The 13,285-nt window shown below is 40.9% G+C and overlaps 1 protein-coding gene across 3 annotated transcripts in view; it reads right to left on the bottom strand.

Annotated features, from left to right (window-relative positions):
• Window positions 1-13,285, bottom strand: part of MSANTD2 (Myb/SANT DNA binding domain containing 2) — a gene marked incomplete at its 5' end in the record, with an annotated part of 37,829 nt that overhangs the window by 11,876 nt on the left and 12,668 nt on the right. The gene's annotated exons all lie outside the window — the stretch shown is intronic.

Below are 13,285 nucleotides of genomic sequence, written 5' to 3' on the forward strand. Positions count from 1 at the left end.
CTGTAAGTAGGGCCAGTGGTTTCATCAAAGCCTTTTCTGCCATCACAGAAGCTACTTTGGGGATCCAGACAAGGTTTCTTTTGCCTCAGTGTCCTCCAGTTCCTCCTCTGACTGTCAGGAAGTGGGAAGAACTGCATTCTTCCGTGGTGTGGCAAGGTCGGAAGCAAGCTAAGCCAATCGTATGGGCATGTGCCAACTAATTCTGCTACTGGCTCAACTGTTTTCTCAAAATGTACCCCCATTTCATTCAATCATAAAGTAAGCAGCATGACAAAACCACTGTTCTAACAGAACTGACTGCGGGTGGGACGGCATACAACGAGGAGGGAGAGCAACGGGCACAACAGCCATGTGAACGGATCGTGTAGTCTGAGATGTCGGATGAAAACTCAAGTCCGACCCTGGAAGGACAGCTCGGTTATAACAGCAGGAAACAATGTTATAAGAAAAAACAAGCAGTGAAACAGATTTCCAAATGGAGCTGCCAAACTGGCCATTCTAGAAATGGGTCACGTAGTTTATCTTAACACTCTGCCAACTAACTATGACACGTTTGAGATCCTTTTAACCCAACTGATTAAGTAAAGAATATACTTATTTGCAAACAAAGTCTTAAAAGTCATATATTATGTTCCACCGGAAAGGGGGAAATTACTGGGAGTAATTCTCCAGTGACTGATTGTAAAAGTGTTGAGAACAATTCCTCTGCCTACGCAGATGTGTATTTTGAAGCAAAAATGTCTTTGTGAAACAGATCTATCTTCTTCCTTTAAAGTTTAATTACCACTTTATTGTAATTAGTTACTCTTAGTTAATTGAGGCAAAAAAACCAACACCGAGTTCATTCAAAATCTTTAAGACTCAAAATTTATTTAATTAGTTTTATTTTCTGACTGTGAGTACAAAGGTAGGAAAGGAAAAAAACCTGAAAGAAACATTTCTGTGCACAGTAAGAGGGATATTAAGACTATAGTATGAATATCTATCATCTATCTATCTATCTATCTATCTATCATCTATCTATCTATCTAGATGTAACTAATGATTAGGGCATCATCTAAGGCAAAATCCATCCATCTGGGGCCAGCAGAACTTCACTCTATTTTCTCAGGGTTTTATACATTAAAATCTGGCAAACTGACTTGCCAAATCATCTAAATCCTTTAAAATCAACCAAACACCCCTTCCCCCCAGAAAAGCACACCCACAGAAATACATTTCTTGTTCCACACTCCCATAGTTCTTAGGGAAACAGAGGACGTTCTGGCAAATGAAAGCTCTATTCTTAAATTTTCCTTTTCCTTTTCCTCTCCAGAGAAGAGTCTTAACTGTTTTGAGTCATGGATTTCCTCCCCATAAAAATACACACAAGCCGAAACCGGTTTGGCTCAGTGGACAGAGCGTCGGCCTGCAGACTGAAAGGTCCCAGGTTCGATTCCGGTCAAGGGCATGTACCTGGGTTGCGGGCACATCCCCAGTGGGGGATGTGCAGGAGGCAGCTGATTGATGTTTCTCTCTCATCGATGTTTCTAACTCTCTATCTCTCTCCCTTCCTCTCTGTGAAAAATCAATAAAATATATTTTTTAAAAAAATACACACAAGACAATTTCAAGGGGAACATGGACTCTCTGAAGAGCCCATACAAGAACCTCGTGTTAAAAAACTGCTCTGTACCATGTGGTTGTTTCCTCCACAAAAGAATGTAAGAGGAAGTAGCCAGAAATCCTAAGATAAGGTAGATTTCATTCAAGTCTTACATTTTACAAGAGAGTCTAAGAATTGGGGCATCCAGTTTAAGTACAATTTACCCATCTTACTCACTATTCTGTTCATTTAGATAAATCACCATTAATATTTCCTTTAAAAGGTAAACTAGCCAAATTCTCCTGTTTCTTGAAAGAAGCATTCAAGGTTATCAATTTACTCTTTAACAAAATATAGTACTTTTTCTATTTCCTGGGAAAGAAATCTTTTTCTGAAGTGGCAGTTAAGCAATACTACATAACTCAGAGTTATGCTGGTTACCTGTTCCGACTGTATCACATCGTACTGGAGCATTCAGTATCTGATAAACATCAATATCGATGCTAGATAAATCTCCCAAGATAACAACTTAAAACAGGGACATTCCCATATCTAGAAACAAGCACGGACATGAAATTAAGTCTTAGTAGTCACAATGGCCAAGCTTTAACATCTTCCCATTTTAACACTAAAGGGGTCTCAAAGGATTAGGCACCACCTACTTACTCAATCCTTAACCCAATGGGATTATTCCGTTGAAACTGTTCATATTATGGTCAGCAATGTCTTCTTAATTAAGAAAAATGGTCCTCAAACTTAGTCCTTAACTCATTTTAGTTTCCTGAGCATTTAATACTATTCATTATCTGTGTTCCTATCCTTGCCAACTATCTCTTATAAAACTTTCTATAACAGCCTGACTGGCGTGGCTCAGTGGTTGAGCATTGACCTATGGGCGATCACTGTTCGATTTCCGGTCAGGGCACATGCCTGGGTTGCGACCAATGATTCTCTCTTATCACTAATGTCTCTCCCTCTCCTTCCTCTCTAAAATTAATAAAAATATATTTTTAAAAAACCTTTCTGTAATCTACTGATTGACTGGAGGTTGTTGGAGCTGCCTAAGGCTCTAATGACAAACCAGTTCCCAACTTCCAAAATCTTATGGAAGTTCTAAAATGGAAAGAATCTTAGAGATTACCTAGCCAGTGAGGAGCCAAGGCCCCAAGACAAATAAGTATTCCTTCAAAAGAGACCTGGCATATAAAAACCACCAGGTGCCGGCTGACCGGCGTGGCTCATGGTTGAGCATCAATCTACGAACCAGGAGGTCACAGTTTGGTTCCCAGCCAGGGCACATACTGGGGTTGCAGCTCAATCCCCAGTGGGGGGCATGCAGGAGGTAGCTCATCAATGATTCTCTCTCATCTTTGATGTTTCCATCTCTCTATCCCTCTCCCTTCCTCTCTGAAATCAATGAAAAAAATAAAATATATATATATATATATTACCAAGTGCCACCCACAAAATGTTGAATGTTTCCTCTAGATTGTGAGCTCCATGAGGTAGGGATTATGTCTTCCTGTTCAGTTTCTCTGAGCCCAGAAAAGCACCTATCAGATAAGGACTGGTCAATATATTTATTAAGTAAATAAATTACTGTAACTTTTTAAAAAATACATTTTTTTATTGATTTCAGAAAGGAAGAGAGAGATAGAAACATCAATGATGAGAGAGAATCATTACTTAGCTGACTCCTGCACACCCCCTATTGGGAATAGGGTCCACAACCCTGACATGTACCCTGACATGTGCCCTGACCAGGAACTGAACCGTGACCACCTGGTTCAACCACGGAGCCACACTGCCTGGGTTGAACTAACTTTGAAGTAGTAAACCACTTAGCAAGAAAATGAAGCCCTAGCCGGCTTGGCTCAGTGGATAGAGCGTCGGCCTGCGGACTCAAGGGTCCCAGGTTCGATTCTGGTCAAGGACATGTACCTTGGTTGCGGGCACATTCCCAGTACGGGGTGTGCAGGATCGATGTTTCTCTCTCATCAATGTTTCCAGCTCTCTATCCCTCTCCCTTCCTCTCTGTGAAAAATCAATAAAATATATTTTTTTTAAAAAAATGAAATTTTCTTAGCAAAGAAAATCAGGAACTCATTTAACCATGATGGTAGATTTTATTTATAAAATCAATAAATCAAAGCAGGTAGGGCTCCTAAAATCTTTTAAAAAAATCAGAAACAGAAAGGGTATTTAAAAAAATACAGTGCTATAATTAGCAAAGCAAATTAATTTCTTTGTAACAAAGGCAGACTAACTGCAAAGGTCAAGGCTACTTTAAAAATATCTAGCATACTGCCCTGGTCAGTGGCTCAATGGTTAGAGCACCCGCCCACACACTGAAAGGTCATAGGTTTGATTCCCGAGCACTTACCTGGGTTGTAGGTTTGATCCCTGGCCCAGTTGGGGTGTGTGCAGGAGGCAACCAATTGGTGTTTCTCTCTCACATGGCTGTCCTCCCTCCCTCGCTCCCTTCCACTCTCTCTAAAAAAAATCAATGGAAAAAATACCTTTGGGTGAGGATTAACAACAAAAAATAATAAAAATATCTATCATTCTCATATTTTTCTTGGAGGTGGGGGTCACCTGCCAAATGAAGCTCTGCAGCCTTGTCCAAAGTTTATTATTTCTTATGCCCTACAAATCATAAAAAATATTTCTAAAATATAGAGTAGTTCGGTCAAAGATAGAAAAAGAAAAAGACTGGAGGCGTTTCCTGGACTTTAATGGGGTGATCGGAAGAATGACCCCTGGAAACTGAGATCTTCCCTCTCCGGAAGCCCATCCCCTCAGTCTCCTCCCCCCTCTCTGGGGAACTGTCCCAGACTGAGTTCTACCAGCTTGCACTTCCTCCTGAACCTGGCTGTCAACAACTCATTACAAAAGTGTGTGTGTGTGTGTGTGTGTGTGTGTGTGTGTGTGTATATATATACATACATATATATATATATTGTTTTTACTGATTTCAGAAGGGAAGGGAGAGGGAGAGATAGAAACATCAATGATGAGAATCATTGATTGGCTACCTCCTGCAGGTCCCACACTGAGGATCAAGCCTGTAACCCAGGCATGTGCCCTGATTGGGAATCAAACAGTGACCTCCTGGTTCATAGGTTGATGCTCAACCACTGAGCCACGCCAGCCGGGCTCAGCAACTCATTTTTATGCCTATAACTGGTCAGTACGATCTTCACGAAAGACAAGATTCTTGCATAGAACAAATAATTCGGGAAATGTTGATTTTCAGTGAGTATCAGCCCCTAAGTTTTCTGGGTCCTCCACACTAGCAGCGAGGGTCTTGTGTCAAAGAGGACAATACTTAAAAAACAAACATCTTTCATTGCTGAAGGAACTATATTCACATGGCCATAAAGCTTTCAACCTTCCACTGTGGGTAAATCATACAATACTCAGACAACAGCTCATACTGCCAACAATATTATAAAAGCCATACCTAATATGCGTGGTCATGTTCAAGGGTTTCTTTGGGATACAAGAATCCTTCTAGACATGGAATCAAGTGTTTTTCTATTTAAAACAAGACAGGTTAAAAAAATTAGGGTATATTGAATTACTTAACCATTTCTGCCATAGGCAGCAACAAGTGGCTACAGTCATCAAAGAGTGTCAGATAACACTACTTGTCTAGAACTTCTTTCCCATAAAGGGGAAAAAAATCAGTTATTTGGTAAAGAACTGACTTGCATTAGAAGTTATTTCCATCTGACCTCCTATATCACCTCTACAGTTGCTACATCAGCATCTCTGTTTAATTTTTTTCTCAGTACTTCACACTCTCGGGCACCACCTCAAAGTGGTATTTAAGATGATATTAAGAATGTTAACTTTTAGCCCTGACCAGTTTGGCTAAGTGGATAGAGCATCAGCCTGCGGACTCAAGGGTCCCAGGTTCGATTCGGTCAAGGGCATGTGCTTTGGTTGCGGGCACATCCCCAATAGGGGGTGTGCAAGAGGCAGCTGATCGATGTTTCTCTCTCATCAATGTTTCTAGCTCTCTATCCTTCTCCCTTCCTCTCTGTAAAAAATCAATAAAATATATTTTTAAAAAATGTTAACTTTTAGTAGTATCTTATAACTGAACAACACATTCAAGAGAATTATCTAAAATATTTCCAGGATAGCAGAGAAGAATCACTCATCTTTAAAGGCCTCCCATACAAACGGCCTGCATCACGCACTAACTGTTCCCTAGTCAACCATGTCTAAATGTTAAGACTTACACATGCACAAGCATGTACACACATACAAAAAACTCCACACCTGTATCATTACAATATGTGTATTGTATTGTATTGTATTGCTTCCCAAACACGATGGTACATTCTTCTATTCATGAGACCAATGTTTAAAAGGGAAACTGTGCAGAGCAGCCCCCCCCCCCCCCCCCCGGCCCCAATAGTAGGCTATTCTATTCCTTTCATATGCTGATGATGTTATTCTCTCAGTTTTGTAGTTATTTTCTTATTAATGTGGATCCTGAGAGAGAAGATACCTACTAAGAAGGGCTCCCAATGGTTAATGGGGCTCAAATTAAAAACAAAACAGATCCTGGCCAGGTAGCTCAGTTGGTCAGAGCATTACCTGGATACACCAAAGCTCCAGGTTCCATCTCTGGTCAGGGCACATATGAGAAGCAACCAATCAATGAATGCACAAATAAGTGGTGTCTCTCCCTCTTTCTTTCTCCCCCCTCCCCACCCTCAAATACATTAAGAAGGAAGGAAGGAAGGAAGGAAGGAAGGAAGGAAGGAAGGAAGGAAGGAAGGAAGGAAGGAAACAGAACCTAGCAGCCATTTCTATACAGGGAGGGGAGGGGGAGGGGGCAGGGGGGAGGGGGAGGGGGGAGGGGAAAGGGGAGAGGGGGAGGGGACTGGGGAGAGGGGGGAGAAAACAGAGCCTAGCACCATTTCCATGCAGGCCTGAGGGAGAAGCCTGCACTAGCTGCCTGCACCCTCACAGAGCGGCTTGCCTGCACTGTGTTCCTGCCATCTGAGCCGGCCTTTATGAAGTTCTCAGAATCCTATTTCAACCAGTAGGACTGAGACTTCCTCCACCTAGAGATACACAGCTATATCCCCATCAGCTTCTTCATAAATCAGAGGCGGCTCCATTCTGACCAATCAGGACAACGTCCTTTGGACCAATCAAACTGTGAGGATTTAGAGTCCTAACTTGCATGAGGACAGACCAATCAGGGACCAGGAGCAGGGACTTTTGTCTATGTAAGTCAGCTCACCTCTGATTCTGGAAGTGCACGTTCCCTTTCCATTTAGGACTGCCTCTCCTTGGCTGAAACACCAAAGATCTCTCTGGAGCAGACGAGGCAGGCATACACAGGCAGAGCAGTCTAGCTGGACAGGGGCCTTGCCTCAGGGCCTCCTAACAGCAGTTCTATTTTCACAGACATGCTGTGTCACAACTGAGCTGTTTGCACTAAATAAAGTTTCCTTCACTGCATCCAACCTGGGGATTTCTGTTGGTGTTGAACTGACGCCAATGACCTGACCTTTGATGACGCTGAAAATTACTATCTAGCCCAGCGGTTGAGTGCTGACCTATGCACCAGGAGGTCACGGTTCGATTCCCAGAGATGGCATATGCCCAGGTTGCGGGCTCCATCCCCAGTGTGGGGTGTGCAAGAGGCAGCCGAACAATGATTCTCTCTCATCATCGATGTTTCTATCTCTCTCTCCTTCTCCCTTCCTCTCTGAGATCAATCAAAATATATACTGAAAAAAACAAGAACAAAAAAACCCCTACCATCTATAGTGCAAAAATAACCTATAATACAGATTTTTCTGTTAGTAAATTTTAAGTGTTGTTTGTGAAAAAAATAATCTTGACACTTGGATAAAATCATGTAAAAATTAAGGTTTCATAAATCCTCCATCAAGATATCTAGGGAAAAGCATTAAGTCAAGATTTAGTCAATTGTGTGTTTTTATGTGTGTGTGTTTTAAAAAAGGGCAAATACTGAATTACTTAAAAAAGTGTGGGGTATTTTTGCATTTACATGATATAAACTACAGGTCATAAATGTGTGAAAAGAACACATCTGACACATACCTTCCTAGGAAAACCTGAAAATAAGCATGTTTTAAGTTTATGCACTTATTCTTGGGCAACCTGAACTTATTTAGAAAGTTGTTAGAAATTCAAGTAATCATTATACATGGTTTTTTAAAAATCTTCACCCAAGGACATATTCATTGATAGAGAGAGAGAGAGAGAGAGAGAATATCATTGATGTGAGAAACATCAATCGGTTGCTCCCCTATTTGCTCCCGACGGGGAATCAAACCGGCTACCTCTTGGTGTATGGGATGATGCTCCAACTAAGCCACTAGGCCAGGTCAATCACACTTTTTATAGCTCATTTGGTAGCACTGTAATAGTTTATTCTTATCTTTATGAGGATTGCTAAAAGCAACGGCCAGATGAAAACAATGTCTATACTTCTACACAAATCAAACATTTTCCACATACGGCTTAATGTCCCATGTAATGAAAGGAAACCATTACTATTTTCTCAGTGCCTACTGTGCGCTGAGACGGGCTAAACAGTGTAAATTTATGATTCCTAATTTTGATTATAAAGCTAAAAGAGAGCGTCCCGGAAAACACCCTGAGGAGACTGTGTGCAGGAGGCTTACTTGTGAGATTGAGGAGCAGCACCGGGCACAGAAGCTGAAGTGGGAACAGAGGCTTGGGCTAAGCCCAGAGTGGGGTACGGAACTTCGATGGCCCTTCAGAGCTGTCCTGAACTGAGGCACGGAGGCTGTCCCTTCGTATTTCAGCACTGACCAGTCAGTGGACTCGGGCCGCCACAGGACAGGGAGCCTAACCTTGGGGAAGACAGCTCCCTCGGGCAAAGAGAAATTCCCCGGAGGAATCCAACCAGGAGGAATCCAACCAGAAGCCATCATCCATCAGCGCTCTGGCAGCTGGGGGGACTGACTCACGTCTCATTCCTGGAGGAGGGATCTGGGCAGTGTTATCACATAAGCACAAGGGATTTGTGAAGCATCCTTATTTAACAAAAAGAGAACTAAGAGGTAGCAACTTATTCAAGGTCGCTATCAGAGTGTATTCAAATGTAAATTAATCCTTGGTCTCAAAACTAGAACCTGGGATGCTTCTCTTCAGCAGACACTGAAAAGTATTTACCTTTCTGCTGAGAAGTCTATAGCTCATTTTTAAAAATATATTTTGATTTTTTACAGAGAGGAAGGGAGAGGGACAGAGAGAAACATCGATAAGAGAGAAACATCGACCAGCTGCCTCCTGCACACCCCCTTCTGGGGATGCACCCGCCACCAAGGTACATGCCCTTGACTGGAATCGAACCTGGGACCCTTCAGTCCGCAGGCCAACGCTCTATCCTCTGAACCAGACCGGTTAGGGCTATAGCTCATTTTAATATTTAGCTAAAGTAACCATATTTACACGGATTATTACTATACTCTGCACTGATTTCTTTTCTGATTCTTATTTAGCTTTCTTCACATGCATATCACTTTTGTTGGTACCTTCATGTGCTTTATTACAAAACAGTCCATCTCATCCCCGTCACCTCTTAGGAAAAGGGGGACAATGGCAGGCATAAGGTAATGGACACTCCATGGCCACAACCTACCTGCTTTGACTGTCAAAAGGTAATTCTACTTTGTAAACGTTTCTCTTTCTATAATGCAAGCTCCTATAATGCAACTCTTTCTATAATGCAACTCCTTTAAGAGGAGTTGGGAGTCCAATAAATACCATCAGTTTTATAAAGACTTGAATGAATGATTGAATGTCTTCTACAATAAAAGTTTTGTTTGTTTCGCCGAAACCGGTTTGGGTCAGTGGATAGAGCGTCGGCCTGCGGACTGAAAGGTCCCAGGTTCGATTCCGGTCAAGGGCATGTACCTGGGTTGCGGGCATATCCCCAGTAGGAGATGTGCAGGAGGCAGCTGATCGATGTTTCTCTCTCATCGATGTTTCTAGCTCTCTATCTCTCTCCCTTCCTCTCTGTAAAAAATCAATAAAATATATTTAAAAAAAAAAAGTTTTGTTTGTTTCGCTCTAGCCGGTTTGGCTCAGTGACTAGAGCTTCGGCCTGCGACTGAAGCGTCCGGAGTTTGATTCCGGTCAAGGGCACATGCCCCGGTTGCGGGCTCATTCCCTGGTAGGGAGCATGCAGGAGGCCATGATCCATGATTCTCTCTCATCATTGATGTTTCTATCTCTTTACCTCTCCCTACTTCTCTGAAATCAATTATATATATACATACACACACACACACACACACACACACACAGAGTAGCCAGATTATTATGACCGGCCTATTATTATGACCACCCCATCAGTACAATGAAGTGAGTTAGTTATGCAAATAATAATAAAAGCTTGAGAGTATTTGCTTAGAAAGTTTTCAATATTCAGTATTTTTGGAAGTGTCAATGAAGTACTGATGGGATTGTCATCATAATCTGGAGACACACACACACACTAGAGGCCCAATGCACAAAATTCATGCAAGAGTAGGCCTTCCTTCCCCTGGCTGCTGGCACCAGCTTTCCTCTGGCACCCGGGACCCGGGCTTCCCTCACAGGCCCAGCTTCGTCTGGAAGGACGTCCGGTCTAATTAGCATATTATCATTCTATTATTATAGATATATATAAAGTTTTGTTTCAACACCTGTTTTAAATCCTTGAGAGGGACTTCCATATCAAGGTTTCTCACTGTATTTATTATTTTAGTTTCTATTAAAAAAATTTTTTTTTGTTTTCTTATCTCATTGTATTTGTTATTTTAGGACACCATGAACTATCTGCAATAATTTATTTATTATTATTATTATTTTTTTTTAATATATTTTATTGATTTTTTACAGAGAGGAAGGGAGAGAGATAGAGAGTTAGAAACATCGATGAGAGAGAAACATCGATCAGCTGCCTCCTGCACATCTCCTACTGGGGATATGCCCGCAACCCAGGTACATGCCCTTGACCGGAATCGAACCTGGGACCTTTCAGTCCGCACGCAGGCCGCAGGCCGACGCTCTATCCACTGAGCCAAACCGGTTTCGGCAATTTATTTATTATTATTTAAAATGTTTTTATTGATTTTAGAGAGAGAGAGGGAGAGAGGGAGAAACATCAATGTGAGACAGAAACATCGATCAGCTGCCTCCCACACAAACCCCAACCTGGGCATGTGCTCTGACCAGGAATTGACCCGGTGACCTTTTGGTGCACAGGATGACGTTCAACATACTGAACCACACTGGCCAGGGCTGCCAGAATTTTTAAAATTTATGTTTTCATTTCTATGATACAAAACATGTATGAACATAATGATATCCATCTGGGTGTTGCTATGTGATCTTGGTGTTGCATTTATGACTGTTTGTGCTGACTGTTGCTAAAATATTACTTCAATTGTCAAAATTTCATAAAGTTGTGCTGATGATAAGGGAGCAATATATAAGACCAAGTAGTTAAGAGTATGGAGTCAGACTGCTTAGTTTAGCTTCCCTATCTACCAGCTTTGTGACATTAGACAAATTAATCGCTCTGGTGCCTCAACTTCCCCACCTGTAAGGTGAGGCTAATGACAGTACCTCATTCATAGACTTATGAGCATTAAATGAAAAATATAAGTAATGCATTTAAAACAGTGTCTGCCCAATAGCTCACACTCTGTAAATATTAGCCATTATTATTACAAAAATAACTGTCACACAATATGGAGACCAAGGTGCCTTATGAATAAAGGTCAGTTCAAGTAGAGAAAAATTAGCAGCAAAGTTTTATCATAAAGCTAATGGTAGGAATAACAAACTCGAAGAACCTAACTGCAGCACTCAGTATCAAGATCTTGTTTGGAAAAGTAAACAGGTTCCAGCTAGCCCATGTCCTCCAATACTAAAGGAATATAACCTAATTTTATTTGTATTTTATTCATATTTAAAGTATTTTATAAAGTTGTTTTTATTTGATAACATGTGAGAACTACAGATTTAGGTTTGTCACATAGTAAGTTACACTGTTATATACATGTTTTTGTTCACACATTATTATTCAAGTTTCGGAAACACCTGGCTATATCATCACAGCTTCTTCAACTTTTTGGTCATATTTCTTCATTCACAGATAAAAGCAATCATTTAACCATTTTCAAAGGTTTACAGTCTTGGCAGGAATATGGTGACTAAAACACTGACATAAAAAAACGGGAGATGCCGAAACCGGTTTGGCTCAGTGGATAGAGCGTCGGCCTGCAGACTGAAGGGTCCCAGGTTCGATTCCGGTCAAGGGCATGTACCTGGGTTGCAGGCATATCCCCAGTAGGAGATGTGCAGGAGGCAGCTGATCGATGTTTCTCTCTCATCGATGTTTCTGACTCTCTATCTCTCTCCCTTCCTCTCTGTAAAAAATCAATAAAATATATTTAAAAAAAAAAAAAAAAAAACGGGAGAAAAAAGGAATCCAGAGTGAGGATTTGACCTTGCTTCCTGGGCAATGTGTTCACAAGAAGCAAGAGGCAGGCAACACTCAGCATGAATCAAAGAAAAAGTTTGAACGCCCCATATATTTTCTTAAGAGTTCACTACAACAAAAAGTATGTAGACCTCTCATTCACTTTTTGGTGAATGGAAATGTACTGGAATTAAAATCAAATTCACCATCACTTTTCAAAAAATGCTTCATGAATATGTGGTTATGATGAAGTTAAATTTTTCCATTGGTTTTTCTTCATTTTTAATGTGGTTTATATTATTTATATAAAAATATTATTTTATACTGTGCCTCAGTGGTTGAGGATCGACCCATGAACCAGGAGGTCATAGTTCCATTCCTGGTCAGGGCTCAATCCCAAGTAGGGGGCATGCAGGAGGCAGCCAATCGATGATTCTCTCTCATCATTGATGTCTCTGTCTCTCCCTCTGTTTTCCTCTCTCTGAAATCAATAAAAATATTTTTAAAAGAATTTTTAAAAATTGGCACAACTAGTCTATTCTACTCCAACTATTAACTATGTTCCCTAAGTTGCAGGAGAGAGAGGGCACATTCCCTGGTTTTGCTAAAGGCTGCACCTAGGAACCCAGCACAGGGGTGCTCATTACCTAATGAGTGAATGAATTCTAACAACGCTGCACTCTGCCGCTTGGTGAGATGAACCTCAGGGACAACTGGACATATCACAATAAAAAGGCACAATATAGAATCATGTAAATCATTTTTATCAAAGCAAAGGCAAGTGTATTTCTATTTCTTGTGCATAATGTGAGATAGAGAACTCGACCTTTCTAAGGTCAATAAAGCTGATACCAAGAAATATCATATTTAAGGGGCTTTCTAATTGTGTTAATTGTTGTGAATTAATTTATTTTAAGTAGCATATCGTTTTCTATCAGAATATAAAGTCTTTGAAGACAGTTATTCTTTTTTTTCCGGTTCTGTTCACTGATGTATCCACAGCACCTAAATCAATGCCTGGCATGCCGAAGTGGCCCAATAGATTTCTGCTAAATGAATGAATGAATAAGTGAAACGAATAAAAATTCCCTAAGATTATATATGGCAGTTAAGAGATAAGTACTTCAAAATAAGATTGAAGTACTTTTGTTGTTGTTAATCTTCACCTGAGGATATTTTTTCCATTGCTTTTCAGAAAGTGG

This window comes from Myotis nattereri (assembly GCF_964212035.1).
Source record: "Myotis nattereri genome assembly, chromosome: 19".
NCBI classification, from domain to species: Eukaryota; Metazoa; Chordata; class Mammalia; order Chiroptera; family Vespertilionidae; genus Myotis; species Myotis nattereri.